Source organism: Rattus norvegicus, chromosome 9 (genome assembly GCF_036323735.1).
Source record: "Rattus norvegicus strain BN/NHsdMcwi chromosome 9, GRCr8, whole genome shotgun sequence".
In the NCBI taxonomy this organism is placed as follows: domain Eukaryota; kingdom Metazoa; phylum Chordata; class Mammalia; order Rodentia; family Muridae; genus Rattus; species Rattus norvegicus.
In genome coordinates this window covers 103,400,992-103,422,497 of record NC_086027.1, presented here as the reverse complement: position 1 = coordinate 103,422,497, position 21,506 = coordinate 103,400,992, and the positions used below count along the sequence as shown (strand labels likewise).

At 40.4% G+C, this 21,506-nt stretch overlaps 1 long non-coding RNA gene across 1 annotated transcript; it reads right to left on the bottom strand.

Moving 5' to 3' along the window:
* Positions 1–15,115: 15,115 nt before the first annotated feature.
* On the bottom strand, positions 15,116–20,898 carry LOC120094751 (uncharacterized). The gene is made up of 2 exons (XR_005489340.2): positions 20,081–20,898; positions 15,116–15,622 (listed from the first exon to the last, which is right to left on the bottom strand). It is a non-coding gene; the product is annotated as an uncharacterized LOC120094751 (long non-coding RNA).
* Positions 20,899–21,506: the final 608 nt, after the last annotated feature.

Sequence of the window (21,506 nt, the reverse complement as noted above, 5' to 3'; positions counted from 1 at the left end):
ATTCTAAATCGGGGGAAGATTTCTTCCAGTATCTTCTTGATGACTATTGAGGCCGTCTCTTGCTTGGTGGGGAAAGCTTCTACCTATTCCTGAAAAGATATCTATAAACACTAGGAGACATTTATAACCATATTTTCCTGGTTTTATCTCTGTGAAGTCCACTTCTCAGTAGTATCCAGGCCGTTCCCCACGGAGCCTCCTACCACAGTCAACTTTCCTGAAAACAGTTACCTTTTGGCATGGTATACATCACTGTACTATCTGTTCCACGAGATACTTGAGACCTGTAACATAATATTTAGTTTTTGAAAACGTCTGGATGAGTTTGCTTACCCCTAAGTGAGTCCATTGATGTATTTGTTTTACCATGGCCTCTGCCTGTAAAAATTGTAGCAGGATCTTCTTTCTCGTTGAGGTGTACCAGAGTCTCTTCCTCGGCCTGGCTGGGTCATGTAGGGCCCTTAACAGAGCCAGAATCTCTTTTTTTGCCCTCAGATGTCAGCAGGCCCCTCTGCTGATGGGCTGTAGCAAAGGCATACCTGTTGTCCACATAAATGTTAAGTCTCTTTCCCAGCTCAAGGGCTTTGGTGAGGGGAGCGAGCTCTACCCCCTGAGTAGTGGTGTCTTCTGGTAGGGCCTGAACCCAAATGACTCTGTTTCTATCTACCACTGTTGTCCCAGCCCATCTTTTTTCTTCTGTAAGAAGCTGTTCTCATCTATGAACCAGATGGCATCTACCCCCTCTGTTGGCTGATCAGTCCGATCTTTATGCCACTCCTGTGCTTTAGTGAGCTCCTGTTGACAGTCATGAAGGGGGGTGTCTAGGTCGGGGTCCGGGAGCAGGGTTGCAGGGTTTAGACTCGTAGGGGCAGTCTGGGATCACAAGGAACAAGTGGGATACCCGGCCCACGCCAAGGTCCACTGTTCTTCGGGTAGTCCATGAGTATCATTTGTTGTCGGTAGTCCCCTGTACTCAAGGTCTTTTGCTGGACACTAGCCCATTTAGGCGTAGGAGCACAGAGTGTTGGGCCCCCGTATTCACAAAACAACTGGGCAGGCTTCCCTTCTATCTTAGCGCATAGCCAGCACTCTAGGACCAAGAGGCTTGCCTTCCGGGTTGCTGGAGAGGCCCTTCTTGTTCTTCCTGGGGCAGTCCCTGACCCAGTGTCCTTTTTCCTTGCGATAGGCACACTGATCTTTAGCTAGGAATTCTCTTCTGTTGCCAGGTACTGTCTTCCTAGGTTCCCTAACTACTGTGGCCAGTATATATTCCTCTCCTGTCTTTTATCCCTCTTTAGCTCTCTAGCTTCTTTTTCCTTTTGTCTCTTTTCTTCCTTAGCTTCCTGCTCTTTTTACCTTCTTTCCTCTTTCTCTTCCTCAGTCTCTCTCTCATATCTTCTGCATCTTCCTCTACAGCTATTAGATGCTGTCCACTTATGTAACTACACTTCAACTTTACTTTCTCTGCAACTTACACTAACTCTCAGCAACTTAGCTTAACCCTTTAAATTTTTGTAACTTTCTCTCTTTATATCTTTTTCTTATCTTAGCCAGATTGGTGGGGCATTTTCCAGCCCCTCGGAGACCCACCCTTGGAGTCTGGCGGCAGACCCTGAGCACTCCCTACCTTCAGGGGTATTCAAGTCAACAGTCAGGAGTGAGGGCCTTCCATCCATGTCTGGAACATTTATTTTCTGGCCTCTAGTAGGATTTCGTCTTTCCTCGGTGGTAAAGAAGACCTATAATAGTTACTAACAAGCATCTCAAGTGGGATGGTGAGAAAACAAGAAGAGAATCTAGAGAATAGAGGTCCACTGAAGAGGACAAATAGCATTTAGTCACACAGCTAAACCAGGAGGACTTTTTGGGACAAAAAGGCTGTTGTAAAAATAAGCACAAGCTTTGTGTCTGTGAAACAGAACGGCAAGCAGAGAGGGAGCTGATCTGTTACCGACTATCTCTCTGGACTTAAGAACTAATAACAAAAGGATGGAGAGATGGTTAGGATCTGGGTGCTAGATGCCAAGTGGCTGACAAAAGAATTGTAACCAGTTCACCTGGGACTTTCAGGACCTCAGTAGCAGCCCTTTACCAAACTGTCTCAGTGGGCTAAAGGCCCATGGAAAAGAAAACATTAATCCTGACCTTGGCCACAGCCAAAGCCCGAATTCTAAATTTTGACTGGCAAAACAAAGTTCTTCACAGTTTGTTGCAGATTCTTTTTGAAACTATTTTAGGGGCTTCTCTGCCCCCAAACCTGGGGCATTTTGACCACAGGGGTAGGAACTGGCTGCTGTGGGGATAGGATCAAAGGCACTCTCCATGTCAATGATGACTAACAGGGAAGGTTACTTAATGTTGGAGATCAACTCCTCTTTTGGAATAGGGCCAGCAGATAAGGCAGGCTCCCTTAAAGAACTTCTCTTAATGAACACTCTCCTTCTGTGAGCAAGTGTTGAAGGTCTGGCCACTGAAAGCAGCAACTGGAATTATTATTTTTTTTCTCAGGGCCAAAAGTCTCATAAAAACAACCACTAACTCTATATTATCTTATTGTTGTCAAAGCGTCAACCCCGGCCGGCCTCATCACCTTGAAACTCCTCTTACGCTGACTTGGCCTGAGCTGCGCCACTGCTCACGCGCAGCCTGCAGCTTGCTAGCAGGCCTGCATGCTTGTCACCCTCAGCCCCTATATTGTCCTACTCTGTGCTGTCCCTTCCTTAGAAGCTGTGAATGTTTAAGCAACAGGGAGAATTTTTCTTCAGGATCTAAGGTAAAGCTTTCAGGCTCTTGTTAATACCTGCTTCAGACAGGGTCACTCACTAACCTGGAGTTCTTCATACACAACTGTTAACAGCAGCTAGACTGGACAAGGGGAGCAAAGGGAGGGGCATCTCTCCTTGGGGAGGAGGCTAAGAGAGAAAGATAAAACTCCCTAGCAGAAAACAATTTTTCTCAAGCAAATTATTTCCAAGTTAAGCACCAAGAGGATCAAGTAAAACTCCTTGACAAACAAAGCAAACAGTTTCATGATTTCAAACACAGTGTCATTCCAAGATTTTAAACACAGTCGTCTGTCCAAAGTCCAAAAACGAAACAAAAGCCAAAAAGACACTCGACAATACCACAGAAAACAACCCAGACAAACAAGACCAAGACAAAGAATCCTATAACCAATTTCCACAGGTGTTCAACGAAAATTAGGACACAAAGAAGACAAACAATTCCAACAGTCAGACAGACAGACGCACCGCGCGGCTTCGGTGACAAACTGAAACCAAAAATTCAAACAGAGGCGACGAGGGTCCGGATCCTTCAGTGGATCTGGCTCTCTCCTCTCTCCTCCAACCCAAAACCACGTATCCTTCCGATACAGGCTGAGCCCCGAAAAACCGGGCTCTAAACACCCTTGGAACGTCTTCCAGGGCTGCGGGGGAGAAGTCCGAGCTCGTCAGCTCCTTCTCTGGCCCGCCCAAATACAAACGGTCTAGACCCAAGCCAAGTAACTAAGCATTTACAGAACAAGTCACAAAGCAAGACAAGACAGGACAAGACAAACACTGGCCAGCTTACCTCCCGGTGGGTGGTCGGTGGTCTCTAGGCAGAGGATCTCCGATCCCGGACGAGCCCCCATATGTAAGACTCTCAGAGAGAATCTTCCCTGAGGAGGGAGATCCTCAAGCCCAATGACCATTCCGAGTCCACAGGCTGCAATCAGCAAGAGGATTTTTATTGATCAGGATACACAGGTATCTGTGGACGTCCCAGTCAATTCGGAAGACTGGCGCCCTAGCAGAACCAGGGACGGGTTTTTTATAGTATTTTGGGGAGCAGAAGCAGGCTTACAGAAGCAGATGCATGGTTACAGGGATGTGATTGGTGGAGTAAATGAGGCATACGTGTATGTTACCTATTTTGGCTATAATCATAACAGTGAGTTAGCAAAAAGTACATGGTGGTCAGGGCTTCCGGGGGGTCAGGGACTTTTTCTTTTTCCTGTCAGGTGGCCCATGGAGTAGTGCCCATAATTTAGTCTGGTTTCTGCATTTTGTTTTCTTTTATGGTCTGTTTCGTCTAAATGATGGGTCAGCTTGTCCCACATATCTAAAAACTTACTTTTTACTTCTATAGTTGAGGGCCTTGGGCTTGTACAATTCCCTTTCTGGGAGGGGGTCTTTCACTATGAATCATCACAACAAAGAGCATGGTACATTATCCCTATGAGTATGGACTGCATGCATTCCTTAGTGGGAACAAATTGCACTCTCATTGAACATAAGGCCCACACAACAAGAAGATAACTGTTCTTGGTACTGGAACCCTAGCCAGCTATTCAGAAATAGTGACGTTGTAGATCATGTAGGGGAACCCATGACTGTCACTTTATGAACCCGTGTCATCCCTCGTTACATTCTAAGTATTTGTTCCTATACCCAGGGATTAGTGTGGTCCTCATCCCTCATCAGGGCAACTTCTCATTTCAACAGATGGAGATCATTACAAAAATCACAACCAATCAAAATGCCGAGCTGTGAAGCCTAGTCCCAGTGGGTACATCTACAAAACAGATCTTGCACCTAAGGCTTGAAGATAATTCTTCAAGATGGAGTAAAAGTATTGGAAGAGCGACCCAGAGAGAATTGGGGTGTTTGCTGTGAGATAATGTCTCCTGGTAACTTTAGAAGGTACATCCCATAAAGGCCCACCAATATGACTGCCTAACTTGAGTTGAACAAAAATAACAATATGAAACATACTACAGTAGATTGGGTAAAGCCCCAAAGCCTCAATCCTCCACAAAGAGCCATGGACAGCTATGGAAATCCAAGAGTGGAAGAAATAGTCTTCCTTGGGGAAGAGCATACCAATTTGTTATCTGGCAAATAGACAGCTATGAAAATATACATACAAGTACTCATAAACAGAACAGGCTGTGTGTGTGTGCGTGTGTACCTTATAATTACAAAAAGAAAGCTTGAAGGGGCTCGAGACCCCATATGTACAACAATGCCAAGCAACCAGAGCTTCCAGGGACTAAGCCACTACCTAAAGAATATACATGGACTGACCCTGGACTCTGACCTCATAGGTAGCAATGAATTTCCTAGTAAGAACACCAGTGGAAGGGGAAGCCCTTGGTCCTGCCAAGACTGAACCCCCAGTGAACTAGACTGTTGGGGGGAGGGGGACAATGGGGGGAGGGTGGGGAGGGGAACACCCATAAAGAAGGGGAGGGGGGAGGGGGATGTTTGCCCAGAAACCGGGAAAGGGAATAACACTCGAAATGTATATAAGAAATACTCAAGTTAATAAAAAAAAAAAAGAAGAAAGAATGAATACCATCATTCCCTCATCACTAACTAGCTGGAATCAGATGGCCCAGGGAGACAAATACAGAGGAAATAGTTATAAGGAGGTCAAACGTCACTGCTAAGTAAATATGTGATAGGTTCAGAAAGTTAATTAAAATGTATTGCTAGCTAATATGTGACCAAAAGTAGGAAGGGAGATATTAGTACATCCACATAGTCCTCACTCTTCTACTTCTGTACAGAGAAGGCAAGAAAGGCATGGATCAGGCTAATCAGCTACAAATCAAAAGAGCAGGCTAGAACAGTCCTTTTTTTTTTTTTTTCATCTTTATTAACTTGGGTATTTATTTACAATTTGATTGTTATTCCCTTTCCTGGTTTCCAGGCCAACATTCCCCCTAACCCTTCCCCTTCCCCTTCTCTATGGGTGTTCCCCTCCCCATCCTCCTCCCATTACCGCCTTCGCTGGTGGTTCAGTCTTGGCAGGACCCAGGGCTTCCCCTTCCACTGGTGCTCTTACTAGGATATTCATTGCTACCTATGAGGTCAGAGTCCAGGGTCAGTCCATGTATAGTCTTTAGGTAGTGGCTTGGTCCCTGGAAGCTCTGGTTGGTTGACATTTTTGTTCATATGGGGTCACGAGCCCCTTCAAGCTCTTTCAGTCCTTTCTCTAATTCCTTCACTGGGGGTCCCATTCTCAGTTCAGCGGTTTAATGATGGCATTCGCCTATGTATTTGCTGTATTCTGGCTGTGTCTCTCAGGAGAGATCTACTATCTAGTTTGGTGGCTGTACATGTGGGCCACATGTGGGGCAGGCTCTGAATGGGTGTTCCTTCTGCCTCTGTTCTAAACTTTGCCTCCCTATTTTCTCCCAAGGGTATTCTTGTTCCCCTTTTAAAGAAGGAGTGAAGCATTCGCATTTTGGTCATCCTTCTTGAGTTTCATGTGTTCTGTGCATCTAGGGTAATTCAAGCATTTGGGCAAATACCCAAAAGATGCCCCAACATATAACAAAGACACGTGCTCCACTATGTCCATAGCAGCCTTATTTATAATAGCCAGAAGCTGGAAAGAACCCAGATGCCCTTCAACAGAGGAATGGATACAGAAAATGTGGTACATCTACACAATGGAATACTACTCAGCTATCAAAAACAATGACTTTATGAAATTCATAGGTAAATGGATGGAACTGGAAAATATCATCCTGAGTGAGGTAACCCAATCACAGAAAAACACACATGGTATGCACTCATTGATAAGTGGATATTTGCTGGGTCCTCAGGTAGTTCAATGTCCAATTTTCTGAGGAACCTCCAGAGAAGTGCAGGCTGACAGGAACCGGATGTGCAACAGTCCTTTAAAATGGCAAAACTTTCTAACTTGGAGATCACTTCATCAAATCCCTGAAGGGAAAAACATCACTATCGATACATAAGGAAATCTCTTCCCAAATATTTCTGACTTTTTCTGGAGTGCATTCATGTCAGTTGATTGCAGCAGCACATTTTAAGGACTGCTAATGCCTTCTTTGTTAACATGTGGGGACTTGAATAATCCATAACCAGAATGGGTATAAACAAGAGATAGAGGGAAAGCCACAGATCTGACATGGATTTGTCTTTTTCACTCATTTGCTAAAAAATTCTAGGTTTTTACAAAACCTTTCCTGTTGTGTCAATTGCCTCTCTCCTTATGATAAAAATGGCCCAATAAATGCTACCTATAGAAAGAAGTATTGATTTGGGATTACAGTTCTACCAGACGGTTCATGTCAAAGATGAGATTGCCTCAGGCAGCCAGAGAAGAAGACTCATTGACAGGCTAGAAGCTGAGAGAGGAAACTAGAAGCACATCAAAGCTAGAAACTCCCCAAACCTCTCCAAAGAGTACTTAACTCCAACAAGGCTACTTCCTAAAGGTTCCATATCCTCCACAGAGCAACAACTGGGGACCAAGTGTTCAAATGCCCGGACCAATGTGGGAATTCTTTATTCAAACTGCCTAACCTGTTCACTGTGGAAAGTTATACTGCTGTCAGAGACTCTAATATTTGACACAGTTAGAATTCAGTAATGGATAGAATATAATGTTGAGAAAAGTTTTATGATGCACTGATTGGACAAGGTATAAAAATATAAAACTCTAGCTGCCCAAATCCCACAAAATGTAGCAATAGTGTCATGCAATTCAATCACTTTAGAATTTAGATCCCTTCGTTTTACTTGATAATTTACCTCACGTTTGTTTTTCAATTATGTGTGGCTTATGCGAGGTTTAGCAAGAATAAAAGTGTAACCACGACTCATCATTTACTATTGTACATTTCTCTTATCATTTTGCTTGCAGGCGCTAGTGCCACACATACTTATATTTTAAATTTTTTTGTTTGGTATTCTAACCCGTGAACAAACATTTTCAAAACACGTTCCTGTTGAAATGCTCAGATTGAGAAGAAAAAGAAAATGCTTCTCTGGTGACATCCTCTTCCCGGTTTTCCAGATGTGACACCAGTCTCTCTGCATGGGTCAAAATGTGCTCCCAATGCACACCTGCATCTCGTGAGTAAAAAACGCTCTGTTAATTATAGGTTGGTTCTCTAAGGTAAGCATTTTTCCTCACTGCAAGCATTTAAATGTATTTGCTCCAAAGGAAACAGGCTATCTTAAGGAGAAAATGCATGCAGGTGACAAGGACCCTGACTGTATTAAATGATAGCTATTATAGATCTAAATGTGGTTTCATGATACTCTGTGCCCATCACTTTTTTCAGAGACTTCTTTTGGTCTCTTTGTGTTTCACGGTGCTTAAATTTTATAAACTATAAGGTAATAACTACTTTTTGTTGCCCATGAGTGTATAACTAAGAACCTTGCAACAAAGGCACAAATAAGTTTAATATATGTGACATGCAACACAGTAGCCTTTAGAAATGATGACTCAGAGAAATAGAGAAAAACCAATTTCATGCTTAGTTTTGGTGACCAGTATTCCATCACAGGGAAGCCTTGACCAGTAAGTATGAAGAGCCCAGGAGAAACTTAATATAGACCACTTTCCCAGATTATTTTATTTGTCATAAATTTTTTGAAGAGAAGATGTGTCTTCCTCTGGGAGTAGAAAAGGTAACCTCTGAATGAGGATCTCATGGCCTGCTTCTCGAGAGAACTGAACATTTGGCCTCCTTATAATTTTATGATCTGCTTCAAGGAGGAAGGCCAGGGGAGACTTTCCTGCTTCTGATATTTTCTCAATGCTCCATGGTACCATGCTGCGAATTTTATCACATCTGGCCCTGGTTCACTATTTTAAGGCCTTGAATGTGCCACAATTTTTCTATTGCTTTTGGTTAATTTCTTTCAGTTAGAACTCACTTCCAGATACCCACTCACAGCACATTATCTGGTCAACAAAGAATGTTAATTGTACCTCAATTCCAGAATCAGCATTTCTCTTCTCCTATCCTGTTGTCCAAACTCAATTTTTATCAGTGATTTGTCTGTTGGCTTTACAACTCTAGGGATAGTTTAGAGATATAAGCTGCATTTTATAAATTCAATTTTTGTGACTAAAATGGCGCTGTAAAACCACATACAATAAAGAGGACAGACTTAATACTTTTAGGTAAGTGAATTGTTAATGATTGTTTTCACTCATCAACTCCAAAACACACATATTTTAATAATTATACATCTCTGAAATGAAAGCACTACTTATTTAACATTGGTAATGACACAGTAATTGGAAGTTTTTATGTCTCTTAATTTTATTTAAAAATGATAGAGGTTCTTAAGTGACAGTGACTATTTGAAATTTGAATTACATGTTACCGATTTCAGTATTTCATAACAAGTTGAAAATGTGTAATTATTAGTCATGAAGTAGTATTGGTCAAACTGTGTCTATCCCATCTATATTTCCAAGTCAGATGAGCTGACTGTTTCATTCAGTCTATCTTTAATAGCACCAACTTTCACAACTAAAATTTAATCAATGTTATACAAATAACCTGATTATCCGCAGATATAACCAGGAAATCTTTCATCTTGAGACAGGAAATCAAATCAACCTTAAAAAGTCCTATTGTAAAATTTGTAGAGCAGTTATCACTAAACATTATGTTCTCTCATATTTCTTTCAAAGCTAGAAATACTACTCTGTAGTAAAATCATCAAAACCATCTCTACAATATGTTTACTCACAGAGAGGCAGGAGTGGGTGGGAGGTTAATGAATCACCCTCATAGAAGCAGGGAGGAGGGGGTGAGATAGGGGGTTCTCAGAGGGGAAACTGGAAAGGGGGATAACATAAACAAAATAACCAATAAAAAATAAAATGTCAATTATTAAATACCATAAATAATTGTTTTGCACAATGGGACAAGAATACTTTAGTTTTTATAATGCGTGTGTTTTTATGCATGTGGAATCATACCAGCCTGGAAAGACTCAGAACATATCGTTTGCATTTGAAATCACTAGTGTTGACTTCTTTTCAAGCAAAATTCTGCTTGGTGTAGCAATGGGACATGTGAGATGGTCCTAAAATTCACATTCCTAGAACTTAGTGAGCAGGAAAGACTAAGCTACTTGGTCTGAATTCTTACTGTCAAAGGTCTGTTTTATCCCTTGGTCTGCAGAATTTCCTGAAGAGTAATAAATATGCCAGGTGATCAACTACAGACATGACTCTGAGATAAAGTCCTGCTGAATTGGCACAGGGCTTCACACTCTGATTTCAACCGTGTTTCTTATCAGCCTTCTGCACACATAAGCCTGTGAGAGATTTTTTTCAGAATGAGAAACAGATCTAGGCGTTTCCGAATAATTTACACCTCAACTACAGCGCTTCTACTCCATTGTCTTCTTATCTGCTGCGTGAATATTGGCAATATAGAAAGTTTGGTGATAAAATCCAGCTGGGGTCTTCTTCACTGCTCAAGACGTAAGCTGACGTTCCAGGACGCACCCTTACTTTGAATTCATGGGGTAAGGGAAAGCTCTCCAATGAGCTACCCTGACATTATATGAAATCTATAGACTTATGGATTGAGCTATTTCTTAAGTCACTTAAACAGAGCATCAGTCCTAAGCAAAGTCAGGCATCTCCGTGGCACTCTGACCTATTCATATTCTTGCTGTCTTTCATTATACGGAAACACCATGGCTTCTAAGAAGTTCTGACTCATCAGTGAGGGCCATAGGGCCCTTGGACTTCTACTCTCTTCTTTAGCATCACCCATAAACATCCCTTGGCTCACCTCAATATCTCATTGCTGGTAAGCCTTACGAGCTGCAGTATGCCGAAGTTAAACCACCACTCTCATTTTATCTCACTCTCCCTTTAACACTCACATGAATAGTACTTTACTCATGTCTACTTCCACTAGAGGAGGAAGACCCCTGGTCTGTTCGTTAAACTACCCAGTGGATCTGAGTGTCTATCACACGTCACAAGCACTAAAACATAAAGTTTCTGAGAGGAAAAGAAATAAACGAAGATTCGTGATTATCATACTATCCAAGCCCAAATTTTGATTATGGACAAATTCATTGAATTGATAATTAGGTGTTGTAAGTCTAACATGGAAAAACCCTGTATTTATGACTAGGATTTGTTAATTATATTCATTGGAATTTACTGCAACATTGAATGTTCACTTAAGAAGTTTGTAAAAATTTTCAGTTAAAACTCAAGCTTCCCACTTCATAAATTTCTCACATGATCAAAGTCATACTAATTTTTAAGTATAATTGAGTTATTCGTCCATATATTAATGCTTTTATGCAGAATTATGAAATGTTTCCTCTGTAATCAATATCCCCAACACTCTCATGGTGCCAAAAAGACGGTTTGGCTTCTTATGTGTAACAGCTCTTTAAAGAAACGGCAGCAATCTGTCACAAGCTTCTGGTCTTTGCAAAGTTTTAGATTACCATTATGCAAATAAGACAAAATAACATTTATTCTTCTCTATTTTCTCTTTTTTCCTGATTCTATACATATGAGGCATACGAGTGATCCATTTTTAGGTCTTCTCCTGAGGGGAAGAACAGAGGTAATTTCAACTCGCTCAGGATGATATGATTCCGCAGATGTACAGGTACTGTTGAGTATATTTTTGAGATAGGAGAGAAAAAGGATAGAGAAGAAAGGGGGCAACATTATGGGATTGGGCATGTAGAGTTCTCTGGGGCAAGAGCAATCTTCATCAGAGTCAAAATTCTTATCATGTTTTCCACACAACCACTTAACAAAGAGCAACCAACAGCAGCCAACTGACAACCAACAGCCCTCCATGCTTTTCAAGGCCCTAACATTTATGTACACACTGAAAACTGCCAAGAATTCCAAAATCACACAATCTCAGAAACTATCTGCAAGTGGCAAAATCATGTCCAAAGGCAAATCGTAGTCAGCTGCTTGGACAATCTGAACCATCCATATACCCCACACCTGGGATTAAAACAAACTAACAAACAAAATCCCATAATATTTCTCTGAGTTCAAAGAAAGCAAAATTTTCACTACAAATACCATCTCATAACATTACATTAACAGTACAATTAACATTGTATTTCAGTGACAGTGACATCTTTGATAAACAAAACGTATTACTACTAAATTCACCTGTGGAAAATGCTTAAGGAAATTCTGCAAAGGAAACAAAATAAAAATACGTGGAAGCACTCTAGAATGGGACATTAACTACTGAGCAGACAGGAAAACCAGGGTACTCTGTTATTCAACTATATTCCGGATCTCAAACTATGTTTGTGGCACACGATAGTTAGGAAGTTATGTGCTTATCCAATATGATGGTAAAATAGCAAAAATTAAAACCAGTAATAGCTATAATAATTTATTAAAAATACATAATATATGATACAATAATATGCAGAAGGATGAAAATCTAAAAGACTTGAGCTTTTTATACACAACTAAGTTAGGTTGTCTTAATTTGCGCTGCAATGTTTTGAAACCTTTCAAATGAAATTCATGTTTGCTATAAAGTAAATGATGACAGTAGACACTTCTGAATAGCAATGTGTCAAAACAGCACTACAGGAAATAAAGTATTTATGAAGACAAATAATGGAAGGAAGAATAAAAGATATGTAAATCAATCAGAAAGCAATTGACTAATAAGTCCTTATCAATAATTCTATTAAGTGAAAACTGATTATATTTTCATACCTAAAGATACACAGTGGCTGGATGGAAATGCAAAACAAATCATGAAAATCCATCTTTAGAATGTATTGTTTGATGTCCAGCTTAGCCACAAGGACATCCGTAGGCTGAAAGTAAAGGAGCAGAAGACAATTTTTTTCCCTTTGAAATCTGCGACTTAGAACAAGAGTGTTATGTTTATATCAAGCACAATAAATATCAGGAGATTTTTTTCACAAGAGACAAATGTGATTATCATTTTGTGACAAATCCAGGGATGGATGCCTTTCCTGGTAGCAGACATCAGGGAATTGGGCAAAGGACAGGGCTTACATAGGATTTCTTTAGGGGCGGAGCTTTTCAGAGCAGAGATTGAGGATTGGTGGGATTTCAGCTTGGGAAATTCAGGGATTGGTGACTTCACCCCTCACTGACACAAGGGCTTGTAATTGTCCACCGCTTTCCAGGGTCTTCTCCATTTTAAAAAGAGGATTTAAAGGTCCCAGTGGCAGTGTGACATTAGACATCTCTGCCTCTATTCCTGCTCAACTTTCCAGGATTTACAGAAAATAGCACCCCTCCTACTGCCACCAGCCAAGCTCTGGTGATGCACAGCCAAGGAGATGTCCATGTCAGGAAGAAGGATCTGCCCACACAGACATGCTAGTGGCTGAAGCTAGCATCTGGCAACAGCAATGATGGCAAAGCCAGCCGCTCCTCCTCCCCTTAGGCCAGACAGTGATGACATCCAGCCAAGAAGCAAGGTCTACCCTACATGCACATAGATTGATGACATTCTTAGGAATCCTAGCACGGATGGTGGAGGGACTTTGAAGTATCACCTCATCCTAAGAAGCTATGAGCTGGGAGAAGTCAGGTTTCATCAGGGATGACTTAGGGCTACCTAGGCTACATTTGATGACTCTAGACCCATACACAAATGGGAAACACTAAATAACCTTAGTGTGTCAAAACAACCCAAAATTTCCCAGCAGCCACTGGTTGCTTGTAGTTCTTTGTCTATAGGTACAACCTCGAGAAACCATCTTCCTCAGCACATCCACTTATATTGCCATTAGCTGCCCTGGTCTATGCAGCCTATTCTAGGAGAGACTATGTAACAGAAAACTTTCTGACCTGCTAGTTCTTAGGATTTTTTTCTGCCTGAGTTGTTTTCTGAGCCATAAATGCTGTGAAGAGGTGAAGGGAGGGAAGAAACAAAGGGTATGAAGTAATGGGATATATATATATGTATATATATGTATATATATGTATATATATGTATATATATATGTATATAATTTTTAAAAAGACAGCATATGAAGTTGGAAAGGAAAAGTAGCATGGCATCAGGGAGTAGTTGGAGAGGAGGGTATGGGATAGGTTTGATCAAAATAAATTATTTCTTAGTATGAATATTCCATACAATACTTTGGAAGTTCATCTTCTTGTAGTAATATGTGTAGCTTCCACAGAATCCCATGGCTGCTAACTTTTTTTGTAGACCACTGAAAAACTAATGTACGAAGTGGTAGTAATAAGAAGGCATTACTACAGGAAGCAAGTCCATCAAAAGCATATCTATAGGGCACATATGTTTCTGTCTTAGTCACTTCTGTTGATGTGATAAAACACTATGACCAAGGCAAGTTACAGAGCAAAGAGTTTATTAGGATCTATCATTCCAGAGGATCAGAGTCTGTAATGGTGGAGACAGTAAGACAACATGTGACCAGCATAGTGGATGGGACAAAAAGATGAGAGCTCACATCTTAAATTCCATGTACAGTGCAGAAAGTGAACAGAATGTGGCAAATTTATAAATTTTCCAAGTCTGCTTCCAGTGACATTCTTCCCCCAAGGCCCCAACACCCAAACCTCCTCTAACAGCTGGGTCTGCCTGAGTCTGTGGGGAACATTTTCCTTTCAAACCTCTATAATTTCCTTCACTGCTTTATAAAATCTATAACAAGTTACACAGCACACAATTTCATTAAGACTTTGATTTGAATATCCGTAAAAAGTGCTTACCTAAAGTAATGACATCAGGCTTGCTTTACCAGTTGCATTGGAAGTCAGTTATAGCAAAAATTGAATAGTAGACATGATATAAAATTATTGCAGAATTTTATTATTTTCTACAATGTGGAGAGGGAAGAATTCAAGGGGACCTTAGATGCCTGCTTTAAAGTATATCAGTTGGCGGTCACGCTTCTTTATTAAATACTGTTTTTACGGATTAGTTTCAGAATCTTCGCAGTTTTAGAGAAAGCTACTGAAATGCCTTTATCTGTTTTTAATTAAGATGAACATATCTTTTCGTCACTTTGAGTCTATTTAGGCATAAAATTATAATCATTTTGACATTAAATTCTCATTACTGCATTTTCCCTGTGTATTTTTTACATACATTTATAATATACTAGCTGATTATAGTCTTCGCCTATATTTTCCCTTTTGTCTGCCTTTACCTCTTGGTACCCAATTTCTCCACTCTGATAGCAGCTCTCTTCTCTCTTATGGAGTTTGATATCTACATATAGGAGGAAGCAAATGAAAAAGGAACAAACAATTATCATTTTCCCACGGGTTCTGTAAGAAAAAAAAAACCAAACAAACTGAGAGCTAGGTTTTGAAATCACATATATCATTTTCAGGTTCTGGCACATCTGCTCAGGTGTTTCAATCCTGCTAGGACAACAAAGAAAGGTCTCGAGAAGGTGTACCTGCCGAGGATTCGTGTTTCTCTTGGTTCTGCTACACTACTGGCTGTGTTTCGGCAGTGAGAAGGCTGAAGTCAGTTGCATACGGGTGCCCAATCTGCAGCTTTCAATGAGTACTTGAAAATGAATATATAAGTTTGACACGGACCCTGCATCAGTGCCTCCGATGGACCTGTGAGCAGGTCAGGCCACTCACCTAACTGCCCTGAGAACTCTCTCCTTTGTTTCCTATACAACGCTGCCGAACTGCTTTGTCCTCTTGTCTTCTGAAAAAGCTGACATGCACACCTCCAGACAATGCAGCCTTAAAGGAGGCATGCTGGCTTCCGTGTCTCTTTCAAGTGTAGCTTGTGAAACAAGTCAGTCCACGAAACCGCGGTAGTTCTCTCTAGGATGGTACCGCAAGGTCAATTCTGCACGGGAGATACGAGGAAAAGATAAGAACATTTGACTTCAAAAACCTGGCGATTTTCATTAAAAGATAAATGTACTTCAATCTATTTTGAGCCTGGGTTTTTATAACATAATAAGGGAGAGTATATAAAAGACTTCTTTTCATACACGGCATTTTTCTTATAGCTAGTTCCCGATTGCAGATGCATTCAGCAAGTCTAGAGGAAGTTGGGAAGTGTGCCGCATGTGGTAGCGTGCAGCTAGCAAATGCTGTTCAATTGGGTTAGAGAATTCGAGATCTGATTCTATTAGTGAGAGCTCCTTTGATCATTTCTGAGAACACAGCAAAGGTCAGCATTCTGTCTCTCTAGTTCCTTCATGTGAAGCCCCAGCATGATGAAACTTACGGTGTCTGACCACAGAATTGTCATCGCCCATTTTAACCGTATAGCTCAGAGCATCATATATCCTCAATGGAGGATTTCAGTGAGGAAAATGTAGCTTCGACAGGTGATGCGTCTGAAAGCACATCGCTGAATCATGCCTTAGGGACGGAATGATTCTCTAGAGAAAAACTCATGTCACATAATTAGGTATGAAAGGTTCAGTCCCGCTAGAAGGGTGTGACTACACTGGAAGGGCTAATGGGGTTCCTGCGATGCCAGAAGCTAACATTTGCTACTGACAGTTAAAACTATTTAACATAAAGGTGATGTAAATTGTGATTAAAATTAATATGTGATGAGACAGTTAATTCCTCATGAGAAATATTTTCTGTAGTGATGATATCAATACAGTGAAATACTAATAGCTCCAAAGAGAGGAAATAATATTTTTCAGGTGAAGTGAAATGATATACTTTGGTATTTCTATCTCACATAACCTAACTTTCTCCCAGTTCCATGATTTTGAATATTGTTTCTTTACATTTCTTACTATGCCCTCACTAAATTGAACTACAAAAGTTTTTTTTTTCAGGTACCTATTTATCCAGTCATTTCTTACTCTCAAATAATAAGTTAATCATATGGTTATTGGTTGTAATCCTGTGTCTTATCACTGATTGGACATTCCCAGGGAAACCTATTGCCAGAAACTTAACCCTATCCCTGGTGCCCAACTCAAAATGAAGAGTAAATTGTTCTCCCTTGGCTGCAGCAGGGTCAGGCTGCCGCCAGACGTCACTTCCCAGGCTGGCACACATTACATGGAATTGGAACATAAAATCAAACTCATCGCATTTTTTTTTAACATGCAGAAGTCTATCTTTGGGATCAGAAGGCCGTTTAGGTTAGAGACATTTATCCAGATTTTATTGAATTTTGTTTTGAACCCGGTGAGCAACATGTACCTTCAGAGCTCACCCAACAAGGCATTCAACCTAGGTAAGGACTCTCTCTCTCTCTCTCTCTCTCTCTCTCTCTCTCTCTCTCTCTCAAACTTACACACTACACATCCTCTGTGACCAGTCTCTCCCATTGTTATAGTTAAGTCTAAATCCTTGTTATACTAAAGGATAATATTTTAGCCAAAATGCATCTTCACTTCAAAATTTGCATGGACAAATGAGATAACTGTTCACACTAGAGCTCACTTCAAGGTATTCCAAGGTCCATAACACTGACTGTAGTGGGGATGGCCTGAATCTACAGTCTTGAAGAGAGGGGATGGGATATAGGAACTTCAATGTCATAATCTTTTTGCCTGTGATAATTAAGCCTTTTCTCTATATGACTGTCATGATGCCACATGAGGGAAATTGATGATGTGATGAGAGCCACTGGAAAACAAATTCCAGTTGTTTTCTGCCTCTATCCTGACACACACCTCTACCCAGTGGCAGTATCTTCTGAGCTTCCTCACTTTCAAGAACAGCAGCAAAATAAAGCATGAACAACAACTAAATAAATCAAGGCTACATATAAATGGCAACAACACAGTCATGGCCCAGAGAGTCAAGTCATTAAACAGCTGCCTGGGAATGACAGACTGATGTGCACAGAGGCTCAGAATCTTCTGCCCTGCCTGCTTCGACAGCTTTGTCTGCTCTGATCATTTCTCCTATGTGATGCACAGAAACCTGTGAAGCATGGTGGGTTCATTAGAGACGCTGGACTCCCCAGGAAGGTGTTCAGTCCCACAATCTGAGGTGTACCAAGCACTCTAGCCAGACAACTGAACTCCAACTTTGTTATATTGACTGAACTGTTCGTTCTTTCCAAACTCTGTGTGTACAAGGAGATGGGAAAAGGCTTTCAGAATACCCTGTAGACACTGCTACATTTTCCGATTCCTTTTCAAGCCTTAGAGAAGTAGCTATTGGAAAACATTTGAACCACTCTTTTATACACACAATTATTGACATGTATCCATTTGTTTCTGAGTCTAGTGAGGAAATTGGTATGATGCATACTGTTAAGCATGCCATCAACCACTTAAAACTTTATATGATAAACTTTATATGATTATCTAAAACTGAATACACCTCTGAATATCTTTTTCCCTTTGGGAGGATTTGTTTATCTTAACCTGCATTATACTATGAAGACATCTATGTGCCTGTGTGCATGCAACACGTACCTACAGTGGAGCAGAGGAGAATTAGGATGTCAGTGGGAAACTAAAGAAAAGCAATTCCAGGGTTACTGAAGGCACAGTGTTGGATGGTGAGGAGGACTTTGGAAGAAACAAAGAGGAGAGTGTATATAAGCTGGAAGAATTGGAAACCTGTTTCAAGCCTAGAAACAATGGTGTTTTGCATCAGTTTGCCCAGGGTTTGTAAAGTGCTTATATATTAATTTAATATACATTGTTGGTTCTCATGAGAATCAATGTCTCTTCTAAAGATATTACTTACACAGGCAATATCTAAAACTGAAAAGGTTCTCTTTTGATGATGACCATTATGACATTTGAAAAATATATGATACCAATGGATAATATTAGTTGTAAATACTTTTTTCTGAATTATATAGTGCTCTTCACCTCAATAGGCACTCATACATATATACATACATACACACATACACACACACATATATTATATGTTATAAAACAAATGAGATATACAATGACTTCCCATACTGAGTACTTCTGTAAGTCATGTGTATCATAAAACTTGTTATATAATGTGTACATATAAGCTTTGCCCTTTAATGGAAATGTTGCATGTTAGTAAATAGGACCACAGTTGCATAGAGAATGCCTTGAGTATGTACTTAAATGAAAACACACGCACACATGTGTTCACATTTGTATATATAATGTATATATATATATGATGTATACATGTAGTGTATATAATCAGGAATATTGCAAGGGTTCAAGATATAGTGTAGAAGTCATAGCACAGACTTGAGATGAAAGGGTTTGCGTCTCTTCACCCTTACCATTTCTTCTTCAAGGGAAAACAAAATTAAAAAGAATAAGTTGTGAATTAAACCAAGCCATGGAATAAGCTAATTGTCTTTAGCATATATTTTATATGGTACAAAAAGTAAACGTTTCATATTAATTGGCTTAATTTCCTCATTTTGAACGAATTATTGGACTATGTTATTCCACGTTGAAACTTGTAGGAATCATTCTAGTCTGGAAGATCTTAAGATAGTTTAGAGCAATCTCAGAATAAAAGTGCATCTATTTGAATTTGAGGAATGTTTTACAATGCCAAGATTGCTGCTTCCTGTGTGTGTGTAGCTAACCTCATACGTGTCATGGTTTGTCATCGTCCTGCCTCTCCTCCACAATGTCCTTCTGCATGTGACAGGAACACATGAATGATGTCACGTTTGGTGCATAAATCACTAGATATGAGAGAAAATTCAGACAAAAAGAATGCATTCATTGCTTGAGTCTTGAGCCTAGTGATCAAACTTCCTTTGTTACCAACCATTGATAGCACTGAGATCTATTAATAATATGTAGTATGTTAGTTTAGAAACCTGAGCATTTTGGTACTGCAGTCTTTAGATGGTCATCCACATATATACACCTTAGGTTTTTCTTTCCTTTTTTTTTAAAGACAAAGAACTTTGTTTATTTTTTGAGATGGGGCCATTGTGCAACCATGGCTGGCCTGGAACCCTCTGTAGTCCATACTGGCTTGGACTCCACAGAGACCTGCCTTTGCCTCCTGAGTTTGGGATTTAGGCAGGCAGCACCATGCCCAGCGCTCATCAACTTCATCACTCTAGAACTCAGTTTAATTCCCATCGTAGTGCTCCTTTAGCTACATCTTCTCTTTGGGAACAGCTTCTATGCTCACCTCTTGAGTACTACCAAGTATTTCTTGTAAACTTCATCTATTTGATCCCTGTACTTTATTCTCCCCAATTTCCCCTGCCATGACCAAGTTTTAAGAAATAAGGTAGTAGAACGTGATATTCACATCTCTTTTCAGATGTCCTACAGGTCATAGTAAAAATTGTAAATATCAATTCTAAAATGTTCTTGCATTGAAAAAAAATGTATCTCACGATTATGATCCAAGTTGCTTTTTGACAGCAGAATCCAGCATTAGGAGCAGTACTTTGGAAGCCTCCACCTTGTGTTGGGTTCATTTTCTTAACTCTTCCCTGTCCTCGGAATGGCAAGCTGATGGTATTACATCCATATGCTACAAGAAGAGAAGTGAATGACTCAATGCAGCCCATCAGGTCTGCCTGGGGTAGTGTAGGTCAAGGCTGAGCTGATGATGGTTTTGTACGACTTTCCAATATTTCATCTGAGCATACTTCGTACTCTTTAATATGTAAGGGATAGGACATGTAGAAGAAATGAGAAGAAATTTTATTTCACATAAATTAGAACACACCTAAACATAGTCAATAACCTAATAATCAAAGATCTAACATTGGAGAATCCTAGAATGTTCTGGACAGCTTTGTATATGATGGGGTCATATGTGGTAATAAATTGAGTGTGACCATTAGGGTCTGTCCTTTAGTCTAACTTCAGGCAACCTTGAGTTCATGGTGTGGGCCTCAGAATTGCTCCAGAAATCACAGACATGATGAGAATGCAGAAGAAAATGGGCCCTCACATGCTAGGCTGCCACTTCTTGGTATAGAATGACTTGCCAAATCACTTCGGGAGTCTTTTAATTCCATCCTGATCAAATTTCACAGGTCTGTGATTCAAATTATTCCACGTTGTCGGCTGCAAGACTTCATCAGGAATGAATTTGTTCTGCCTGGGCTCCTTAGTTAGCATTCGAGCAAGACCTCAGTGATTAGCCAAATCAAAACCTTTCAGCTCAGCGGCCACCACCTTCACACAAACTCCCTGCAGCCGACTTTTCTAACAAAACACTGTACTCTCTTTAACCAGAGGCTAAAACACGTGGCTTTGTTTCTTCCTTCAACAAATAATTGAACTGTGAGCAGAACTAAGACTGTGGAGGAGGATAGCCAACCTTTCTGTCCGTGAAGAGTGTGGCATCTCTCCAGACCCACTCATTCTCAGAGGCTCTAGATCTGACTGACTTCAGGTGGAACTCTTCTTCAAAGGAGAGAAGTAGAATCCAGATGATGCATAGTCAGACAGTATTTTCAAGACGAGCCCAGCATGTTAAGTCTTCTAAGAAACAGACAACTTTCCCAACAAGTAGCCAAATGCCACTTTAGGCAACATGTCTTGCAAGATGCCTTATACTCACTTCAGAGGCCTCTAGAAGCTTCAACTTCCTTAGATATGTAAGGCACTGGGCTTATTGTCTTAAACCCTGAGGAAGATTCCCAGTAGCTATCTTGCTATTTACACACACACACACACACACACACACACACACACACAATTTTTTTTCTTTTAAATTCATTGACTAGCATCTTTCCTAGCTTAAGCATGCATACAAGTTGAAAGCTCTGACTTCTTGTTTCATGGTTGGTTAAATGTTTATTGTTG